The sequence below is a fragment of the Gossypium hirsutum genome, chromosome D02, assembly GCF_007990345.1.
Source record: "Gossypium hirsutum isolate 1008001.06 chromosome D02, Gossypium_hirsutum_v2.1, whole genome shotgun sequence".
Classification (NCBI taxonomy): domain Eukaryota; kingdom Viridiplantae; phylum Streptophyta; class Magnoliopsida; order Malvales; family Malvaceae; genus Gossypium; species Gossypium hirsutum.
Window position 1 is genome coordinate 41,164,012 of NC_053438.1, and position 11,770 is coordinate 41,175,781.

The 11,770-nt window shown below is 30.0% G+C and overlaps 1 long non-coding RNA gene across 1 annotated transcript; it reads right to left on the reverse strand.

Moving 5' to 3' along the window:
• Positions 1-3,314: 3,314 nt before the first annotated feature.
• Positions 3,315-5,150, reverse strand: LOC107908119 (uncharacterized). Its single transcript, XR_001686915.2, has 3 exons — positions 4,938-5,150; positions 4,100-4,174; positions 3,315-3,589 (listed from the first exon to the last, which is right to left on the reverse strand). It is a non-coding gene; the product is annotated as an uncharacterized lncRNA (long non-coding RNA).
• Positions 5,151-11,770: the final 6,620 nt, after the last annotated feature.

Sequence of the window (11,770 nt, forward strand, 5' to 3'; positions counted from 1 at the left end):
TATGACAAGGTCATTAGAAGAACACTTATTAAGGAGCTTTCGTAATGGTATATAACAAGGGAGAGCTCAGTCACTATACTTTATTGGAATGACTTCGTGACTAAATAGGTTTATATTTAATATGTGAAAAGCCAAAACTTAACTATAAATTATTTGAGCTCTATTTATATATGTCCAATCAATCCCTCTACTAGCTCGAAATAACCATAAATGAATTACATGTACAACCAATGAATGGAAATGAATAGAAATGATAAAATAAGATAAATAGATCGTATGAATCATTATCCGTAGTGAATGTATTTTCTTGCTAAGTACAGAAATTACTTAAGAATTAATTTAAGGTTCTTCAAATTATTATTTAATTAATTATAAATAAATAATTGAAGTTTGAATATGGAATTAAATTAATTAGTCATCATGAGATTTATTGAATAAGGAAATTAAATATATTTCTTCATAGATTTTATTACGATATAGTTGTTATGAATTTAATGGAATTGGAATTGGAATTGGAATTGGTTTATGAAAAGTATTTAATTGAGATATTAATTTAGTTAATTAAATTAATTTATTAAATGATATTTATTTTGGGAAATAAAAAAATATTGAGTTAGAGTAAATCATAAAGTGTTGAGTCAAAAATCTAGTAAACAAATATAATTAGATCCAATATATGAGAGCTCTAGTCTGCCCTTGTATGTACATGTGGAGTGACAACCCTAGTAGAAAATACCAAGGTGTACCACCCCTTACTCTAGTTGGAGTACGACTGTATTTTCTATTTAAATAATGTTATTTATCAACGACTTATTCAACGAGAACTCTTGTACTTCTCCCTATAAATTGAGAGCACGGGTTGACCTAAAAACATACTAGAAACAACATTCATAGATCATTATTATGCCAGAAAATAGTGGTAATTTATTTACAAAATATAAATTCTATTTTCTCGAAATTACGAGCTTTACTGGTTTATAGAGAGTACTTACTTTCCTACTGAAAATAAGCAAATAATTTCTTTTTTGTAATTTGGTTCATGTTGCTCGAGCCCACACTTGATACCATTTGTTGTATGAGGATAGAAAAGATGAGCATTTGGTTGAAAGCCAAGATCAACATGAGTTTGCCTCGCACAAAGCACATGTATAATTCTGGTTAGAGTTTATTACTATAAATATCACAAAAGGGCTCGATTTTCTAACTGTTATCTAAAGAAATTTTTCCAACAACTAGCATCAGAGTCAAGTTGTGTTATGTTTATAATATAAACCAAATCTAGATTTTCTCTCTTTCTTTCATGTTTGATTAAATTAGATAAGATGTGACATTCTTTAAAAATATATGCATGTTTTGGAATATATGCATGTGATTGAATGTATGGATATTATTTTATTTTTGATAAAGTAGTTTTACCAAAAGTTGTGATTCCTAGAAATTAGATTAGGTGTAATTTAGGTTTCATAAATTTTAAGTTATGGAATTAGATCATGGACTTTTACCTCCATACATGTTTTTTATTTATTTTTATTTTAGAATAATTTTATGTGAGCCGAAAACAGACATGGAATTTATGTAACCTGATTTTTTTTTTTTGCGAAACATGGAGAAATGAGACATCCAAAAATGATCAAGACGACACAAACCTGACCAAATCAATCAACAAGAAACCGATAGTGGTTCAACCAACGGTGGTTAGCGGTGGTTTGACTAGCGATGGCAACAATAGGGTCGAGTTGTCGGCAACGATGACAGTGAGTTCTCAAGAGCAGTCCAGTTTTCCTTGGAGAAGGCATATTTCTATGAAGATCATATAGTTGATCTATGAAGGAATTCAAAACGTATCCTCGACAAATGCACTCTTATTGTTGGCGTTTACATCTTTCTTTTATTGTAGCATTAGAGTTTATAAGCATTGCTCCTAGTAATGGTTGAAGATCTAGATCAAGAACATAAAAAATCTTTAGTGTAGTTAATAGAAACATCATCTTGTCTTTCTATCTTGTGTAATTGGCCCCATTGAACCGATCCAACTTGATCATATCTTAATGAACATTTGGACTAGAATTTAATTCAGTCTCCATGATTATTTTTAGAAAAATGAAATAAAATGCCTTAAGATTGTTTGAAAATTCTAGTTCAAGAAAGAAACTTGTGACGCAAGAAACAAAATTAAAGAAATATTCAAGAGGCATGACACACTTTCCTTAAAGCTTTTATACATCTAGGATACAACAAAGTCTAAAACATCTAAAAAAATAAAATAGTCAATGATTGATAATGAAAAATTCTTAAATAATGCTACATATAGCTTTTGCTAACAAGCACTTAATTATTGTCATAAATTATGTCATTTAATGATATTGTATGTCTTTTCATAACATAATTATTGGCTTAAATTGTGTTGCTACATTGCATGTCACAACTAATGCTACATATAGCTATTGCTAATAGGCAATTAACTATTGTCATAGATTGTGTCATTTATTGATATCTTTTTTTTTAATAACACTATTATTAGCTTAAGTTGTGTTGCTACATTACATGACAACTATTCTAATGTAAAATTATATTTTGAAAAATATAAATAAAATATTAATCAAAAGTGCCCATCTTTTTTAGATAACACTAAATAGGTTTAATCAAATGGGTTTATCACTTAATTTATTTGTTTATTCATAAAGAATAATTTATTTTATACTATTTATTTTTTTGTTTGTTAATAAAAAAATAACTTAATTTATACTATTTATTTTTAACTTTTCTAAGCAATGTGGGGTTCAGATAAATTAAAAAGATTGCAAATTACTAACAATCCTTCACTAATTTGTAATGTTAGTGATTTAAATCAATATAACCTTTTATACAAATAAATATTATACATACAAGATGCACTACAAAAAAACAATGTCATTTGTTGACAGCCAATAATTCCGTCTTTAAAAACCCAAAAATTCGTTGGTATGGCACCATAGACCCTACACAGACCGTAAAAAACGCTAGCCCGACGAAATTACAACCATCAAAAGAAGTTTATATTGATGGATATTAACCGTCGATATATTCCTTTTACCTTATACCTACGGAATGACCCGTCAGTAAACATTGTGCCAATCTCAACCCTTTATGCATATCTTTACCGACAGAGGCTAATCATCAATAAAAAATATAAAAATATTAAATTCATTTTCTGCAAATTGTTTTAGAAAAATTATTTTATTTGATTTTTTTTTCAAATTTTCTTTAGCAATTATATTTTTTTTATAATGAAATATTAAAATTACTATAATCCATAAAAAAATTCTAATAAAATATAAAAATAAAGAAAGAAAACAAATATTTTATATTCATAATGTATAATGAAGTTAACATAAAAACATTATAAAATTTCCTGACTACAAAGTTAACAAACCTTGTTAGAAACACAAAAAAGGGTTTCTTAAAACTAGATATGTCTTTGTTAGAACCTTAATCATTAAAACACGTCCCTTGAATTGTCATCTACCACCTGAGCCAAAAAAACAAAATACTTGATTTCTTTCAAATGATTCAAGTCCTTCAATTCTCTCATAGAAAGTTGTTATAACCCCTGCAGTAAGATGTATATCAGTTTATCTAAATCAGATGTTTATTAGATGGGAAAAAGTTATTAATTAAATGCTTGTTAATCCCCAAGCATATAACAGAAATCTTTGGTCTCAACAGGAGGAACATTTGCTTATGCATTGCATTGAAGGGATATATCTAATATACTTAAAAGGACCTTGAAGCTTCGTTACTTTATTTATATCTAAATATGCATTCGACTTCTTATATTGTGATTCAATGCCAAGTGGGAATGCATCAAACTAGACGTAATTTGATGACATTTTTGTTTAGTCGTAGTATTTTGATAATAATAGCAACAACGAAAATTTTTAGTTTAGTATTGTGGTTAGCCACTTGTGTCGACTTTCGCACCAGCAATGAAATCAACTATAAGTGATAATGTTCAAGAATGCTCTAACATCAGCTTTACTAGACAAATAATTTAGAAGTGGATAAATCAATGAAAAATGAAAATATAAAAAGCATTACCCATGAAATCAACTATACTCACTCTTTCCAACCAATGCTACTTGTTGCTCAACGAAGTTCAGATCCCTAGACAAGTACGAAAAGATGTGCACAATATCTGAAGCAAAAACCAATATGCAATCAGAAGGATTACTGAAACCTAAAGTTGCATTTCAAGAGAATCCAAAATCTAGAGTTGATGCAAATGCAACATAGCGAATATCAATGACTTGTAATTCACAGAGGGGAAAATCACCAGGGAATTGTGTATGTCTATGAAAACAGAAGCCTATGGATTAGCCAAGTTAATAGAACCTTTTTAGGAACAATACAACTACAATCAAGTTATTATTACTATAATAATACATAGATAAATGAAGAAAGTGCTCACTGCATTGAGCATTCTAACTGCAGGCTCTATCACTACCAACCATCATATTATTGAAATCCCAATAACACTAAATCCTACCTATTATAAAATATTAAAAGTTATATAAATTATTGCATTAATTATAACATTATTACTAATAATAATATATTAACCAACAGTGACCAAAGCCATAAAAGTACTACTATCTTTGCCCTCAAATTTCAAATCAATTCCTGTCAATTTCGACTAATTTTTTCACACGCGCCATAAATAATTCTCAACAACCCATATACGAACCCCTAAATCTCCAAAACCCAACGCAGCCCCTAACAATGTACGAAGAAGAGGCTGAGAAATTTTTAGTAAAGCATATTATTTATAAAACTTACTTTCCTACATTAGTCAAAATTTCAGCAAAATTAATATGAAAAGCTAAAATAAATTTTGCATCAAAAGAAAAGAATTACTGAGATTTCCTATAGACAATTAAAATTTTAATGGAAGAGCTTACGGAAAGGGTGGAAATGGTGCCATTGGAGAAGAGATGCTCACATACACCGTCGACGCCACTGCCGCACTGTTCATCTCATATTCCATGAAGGAAAATAATATATTTCGAAAGGAATGATTGGAATTTTAGAAACAGGGTTTCAAATTTTGAGAGAACAAAATGGTGAGCGTGAGAGGGAATTTGAAATTTCATACGAGGGAGGGTTTTATTTGGGATTTGGAAATTTGTATGGCAAAGGCTTTTTATCAGAAGAGGCATCAAAAATGGATTAAATTTGTTAAAGTTCCCTATATTCCTTTGAAATTTAAAATTTAGTCCCTATACTTTAATTTTGAGATATTTAGTCCATGTACTTTTTTTAAATTAAAAATATTGTTACCTCCATCTAATTTTTCCATTAGTGGCTTATATAAAAAAGGTGAAATAATATTTTTAGCTCTTAACATTTATATTTTTTTTTATTAATTTGATCCTTACCCTTTAAAAGTAAATAATGTTTTTTTTATTTAAAAAAGATCCATATTGATTAGCGAATCGATATGAATGGGTTAATCAAGCTAAAAAATTGTTTGGCAATGTTTTTGGAACTAGACCAGTGGTCGAACTAGTCAGGCCAATTGCTTCATAGTTCGAACATTCTAACCGATTTAAAACAAATAAAATTATTAAAAATCAAAATTAAAAATATTGAAAATTATAAAAATTGAATCATCTACAGATTCAACCAATTTTTCAGCTTGATTCAACAAGTTTGTATTAAGTTGTGGGTCAATCGATTTGTATCCTTCACCAAACCGATAGCCCCAATTGATTCATGATCCAATCGATCCGATCTAGTTTAGACAACATTGAATGATGGAATTTTTTATATATTTAAAGTGAATTTTATTTTTATTTTTATTTATTTTTTATTTTTTTCATAATTTTAATTTCTTTAAAAAATATTTTAAATTTTTTATGTTTTAATTTAAAATATGGAAAAAATAAATTTTTTAAAAATACTTACTTTTAAAGGGTAAGGACCAAATTGACAAAAAACTATAAATGTTGAAGGCTAAAAACTGTATTTCACCTTTTTTATAACAACCATTAACGGCAAAACTAGACGGGTGACTAAGATTTTTAAATAAAAGAAGTATAAGGACTCAATATCTCATAAAAAAGTATAATAGTTAAATTTTAAATTTTAAAGGAGTATAAAAACCTTTTGCATATTTAAAACTAAAAAGCTACTTAATTTTAAACTTCTTAAAATTTAAAGCAAATAATTTGTTGGAAAAAGAGTTCTCGCCACATGCTTTTATTGACGAATATAACCATCCACTCTCTGTAGCAGTGGTATTTTATCTTCCGTCAGAATAAGCAATATCTATAGCGATGGGTGTTTTCATACGTCAGTAAATGTTATTAAATTTACTGATGAGTTTACATTTGTTAGTGTACACCATTTATATTGATAGATTCAGTCTGTCAATATAAGCTCCTGACACTTTTTTTTTTGTAGTAATGGTATCTCTTGATTTGAGTCATCAATTAGCAAATATATTTTAGAATTTTAATAAAGTTGTTGTTGTCCGCAAATTGAACAACAACTCTTTATATATTAAAATTGAAGATATATCACACACAATACTCATTTATAATTTTGTTGGAAGTTTACCTTTAGTACTAAATGACCATGTGCTTATCTTGTTCCTAATAAACATTTACAAAAAGAACTCCTTAATTCTTCTTATTGAAGCGGCAACACTTCTTATTTTTATGTAGGTAGAGTTCATATATTGTCCCAATTTCTTTGGACGTTAAATAATAAGCAATGAACTTTATTAAATTATTTAAATCATCCCCTATAAATAACGGACCACAGTAGTCACTATAGTATTATTTGTCTAGAATGGGTTTCACTAGTGCATCATAGACACATACAATAACTTGTCTTTACCCTTTTAACTTTTAATTGAAGATTACTAATTAAAAGTTGGGTTCCCATTACTAGTGTCTAATATTAAGGGTTATAAACCCATTCCTCTTGTAGCATTACTTACCAAATCTCTTGGTAGTCCTTTGGTTAAAGGATCTTCTAGATTACTCTTTGATTTGACATATATATGTTGGATTTGGTGCACTGAGTGTAGTATATTTGTTTGTAAACTTGTAATTTTTTCAAACATATTGGTTAATAAAACAAATTCATTTATTACATTAATATACTTTATATGATTGTCCTCATATGGTTTTTGTACGCAAAGCAAAATGGAAGCAAATGTTACTCATTGGTTTTCTAATGTTTAAACTAATACTAAGCAGTATTACGTGGTCGGATCGTAATATGAAAATACAACTTATATTAGTAGAAAAATCTAAACATGTCTTTAGGCTAATTGAAAATGAGTAAACCGGTCCAATTAGGGAAATGCTTTGTTTTGGGCATCAGAGCGGATGACTCCTAGAAGATAGAGACATAAATGTGACTAACCGGACTAATATTACATCAGACTAGACCTAAGAAGAATAGATCTTAAATTCATTTATAGGTTTATTCACTTGTGACGTTTATAGTGTAGCATACATAAATCCTAAGTGGAGACGGATTATGTATGCGTGACTTGTACACTTTGATGTAAGTAAAAGCCTAAGTTCGAATAGATAAGGAACTGAAAGCTACTGCGTTGGGTGCACGACTTCTGTAGTATGTAGCGTCATTCACAACAGTGAAATTCATAGCTTGAGACATGGGTAAATGATACCTTCTCATTGGTATTACATGGTTGATGAAAAGTAAATGTGGCCACGAGTTGTTCGTTTTTGTGATGAATGACTTGATTGCTATTTGACAATAATTGACTTTTCATTTAAGAAGATGTAATGGTTACCATGAGATAAAATAGGACCATATTGGGAGAACGGATATTATCCCAAAGAGATTGATGATATCCTTTGAGGGTAACACATTTATGACAAGGTCATTAGACGAGTACTGATCAAGTTGCTTTCATAATGTATGCCATTGGGGAGAGCTTAGTCGCGATACTATAGTGGAATAACTTCGTGACTAAATGAGTTTATAATTAGTAGGCGAAAAGTTGGAACTTAATTATAATCATTAGAGCCTCAATTGCATATGTCCAATAGGTCCATCCACTAGCTTGTTGAAACTAGAAATGAATTGTAGGATGAATCAAATTAACAAAAATGAATAGAAATGATAAGGTTAGAGAAATGTGTTACATTCGGAAATGAATGTGGTTTTCTCACTAAGTATGGAAATAACCTGAGAATTAAAATATAATTTATTAAATTATTATTGAATTAATTATTTTAATAATTGAAGTTCAAAAATGGATTTAAATTAATTGGTCATTGTGAATACAATTTAATGTAGAAAAATTAAATATACTTTCTCATAAATTCTTTTATGGAAAAATTGTCATGATTTTAACAAAATTAGAATTAAGTTGAGAAAATTATTTAATTCGAAAATTAATTTATCTAAATTAATTGAGCAAATAATATTTAATTTGGGAAATAGAAAAAAACATGTATTGAGTTAGAATAAATTATAAAGTGTTGGGTTAAAGTCTAAAAAGCACATATAATTGGACCCAGTACAGGAGAGGCCCAACTCCCTTTATATGGAATACATGGGACGACAAACCCTAGTATTCCTATCTAGGGTTTTCGCCCTTCTCCCTAAATAATAGGGAGTTGAAGATTTTTTCTATCAAAATAATATTATTTGTTTTCTACCACTTCAACTAGGATTCTACCAAATCTCCCTATAAATAGATGGCATTAGTAGGCTTCAAATCATACAACAAAAAGACAAAAACACAAGTTTTTCTGAAGTTTTCAATATTGCTATTCTAGCAGAAAGTAATGGAAATTTATTTCAAGAATAAATTATGTTTTCTCAGAATGGCAATTCTACCGGTTTCTATTTAAGAGAGATTTATTTTCCCTCTGAAAGTAAAGAAAATATTTCTGGCTCCATGTTTGATTTGATTTGTTCAAGCTCACACTCGAAGTCGTTCATGGTATGAGAATAGTGCAGAAGATCAATTGGTCGAAAGCTAAGAATGACAAGGATCGGCATATCTGAAAGCACAGGTACAAATTCGATCTAAGATTTATTGCTATAAACATCACAAATCGAGTCGGTTTTCAAAATTTTTATTTTCTACTGTGCAAGAAAATCAAATTTTTTCGAACAATATAATGGTATTTACCCCATTAAAGATCAAATCTCTAACATAGTCATGTCTGATGCTAATATGTCTAAACTTTCCATTGTACCATTATATGCTCTAGACATTGTAGTCGCACTATCACAAAATAAGGAAATGGCTAGCATTGATTTTAGCCACAACTCTATATCTAATACCATATTTCTTGGCCATTTCGCTTCCTTACCTACTGTTGCTAAATCTATAAACTCAGATTCCATGGTAGAATGAGATAAGCAAGTATGTTTCTTAGAAGCCCGATTGATGACTCCTCTTAGTGTAAATATCCAACTTGATGTGGATTTAATATATTTTGCACTAGTGACCTCACTTGCAACACAATATCCTTCCAAGACAGTAGGAAAATCTGAGTAGTACAAGCCATAGTTTTTAGTTATTTTAAGATATCGAAGAACTCTTAAAATGGCTTTCCAATGTATCATACTAGGTTTACAAGAGTACCTAGATAATTTGGAAATATAAAAAGCTATATTCGGTTTAATACAATGCATGGAATACATTATGCTTCCAATAGCACTAGCATACCCAAGTTGTGCAATTACTTGATCATGATTTTTAGCCAATTTCATACTTGGATCATATGAAGTATTAAATTATTTTATATTTAGTTGTTTAAATTTTGTAATCAGTTTCTCAATATAATGACTTTGGTTAAGAAAATAGTCATTACTATGTTTCTTAACCTTAATACCAAAGATTGTATCAACCTCATTTAAATCTTTCATCTTCAAAACGTAGGTTAAATATCCTTTTATCTTATTTATGCCAACCATGTTATTACTAAAAATAAGCATATCATCAACATAGAGACAAATTATTACTCCATATTTCATGGTGAATTTTGAGTATATGCACTTATCGACCCCATTATGTCTAAAACCGCTTGATAAAATGATTGAGTCAAATTTCTCATACCATTGTTTAGGGGTTTGCTTTAATGTCACACCCGATTTTTGTTAAGGTTTGAAATTAAAGAAGGTTTGGGGGTTAATTGAAAAATATAGTAAGTTCAACGAACTCTATTGAAAAATCTAAAAGTTTTAATGGCTGAATGGTAAATAGTTGGGTCTCAATTCTAGTTCAATTAAGTTGGAATCGGCTGGTTCCTTAGTAGGAAACAAAATGATTATCGATGGATGGTTTATTTGGGACGTTGGTGACCGTGCATGAAAGATTATATATTTGTATGAGAAGGATTTTTCTGCAGACAAAATTCTTCTCATTTCTATTTATATTTTCTTCCCATTTGTATCATCTTCTCTAGTTGCTCCAAAGAAAAGAATAATAAGTAAAGCTCTACATGGGGAAATGATGATGAAGTTTAAGTCTAGAAGGTAGAGAATCCGGTGAGCTGGTAAGCTTTTTAATCTCTTTGCATTCATGAATTTGAGAAAAATAGAAGTTAAGGACTTCTGAAATCTTTGAAAACTTCTGCATATTACTGGATTCTGGGTTTTAAATCTCGAATACCTTTGATTTAATTGGTATACTGGTTGTCGTGCTTAGTTGCTAGGACAAAGGAGGCTCTAACATTTGGAAAGAGAAAAAAGAGGGCTGAGTTGGAAAGGACAAAAGATAGTAGGTTTGTTTCTGTACTCCTCTATTTGGGGTGTTATTCTGGTTGTGGTGTTGCTTGAATGTTCTACTTGTGTGTTCTTCTCTAAGTTCAATTCAAGTTCTATGGTTATATATGATTGTGAGGAATGAGAAAGTTATGTATCCATGAAGCTGTGAAATTACATGAATGTTTGCAAGTATGTTCATGAATTGCATGATAGAAATTGTATGCAGCATGCTTTATAATGTAGTATGAATAAGTAGATTTGGTTGTAATGACGTACGTGTAATATATGTTTTGTTTAAAATGTGGAGTGTAGAGGGAATTATTTGGTGGGTTAGTTGAAGATAAAAAAATTGGTGTACTGGAGGAATGGACGGATTGAATGAGAATTAGATTTTCTAAAATAATGAAATGGCCCAGCCTTGCAAGTTAGCACTTGAGTGTTTGAATTAACAAGAGGAGTTGAAGAGGATCGATTGAATGAATAGTCTATTGGCTCTACAGAACATCATCATGAAAAAAGTCTACTGGCTCTACAGAGTGACACCATGAAAATGGTTATTAACTCGTTGGAGTTGAAAGTCCACAGCTAGTCATGGCATGAACTAGTGGAGGACAGGTTAGCCTTATGGAAAAAATAAAGTCTGCCAAGACAGTAAATAAGGAAGCCCGCCAAGTCATATATCGAGAAACTACAGTATGACTTAAGTGACGAATAGCCTAACATAGCGATTATGGTCATATGGGAATGCATGCAAGCGTGCTAATAAGAAGTCCTGTCTAGTCACGAGGGTAAGAGGAATAGGTGAAAGCGTCTTATACACAAATATATGTGGAAAAAGGGCATTCCTTCAAAACCTTTGCAAAAATGTATCTGCCATTGAGGGTTCACTAGAGGTAATGATCAAGCTGATATTGGCCATGAGAAAGTGAGACAATTATCGGGACTTTATTTCTAAGTGTTTCTTGGAAAAGAAGTTGCTAGGAAAGGGAAATCTTCCAAGGACTCTCTTACATGGGAAGTTCGC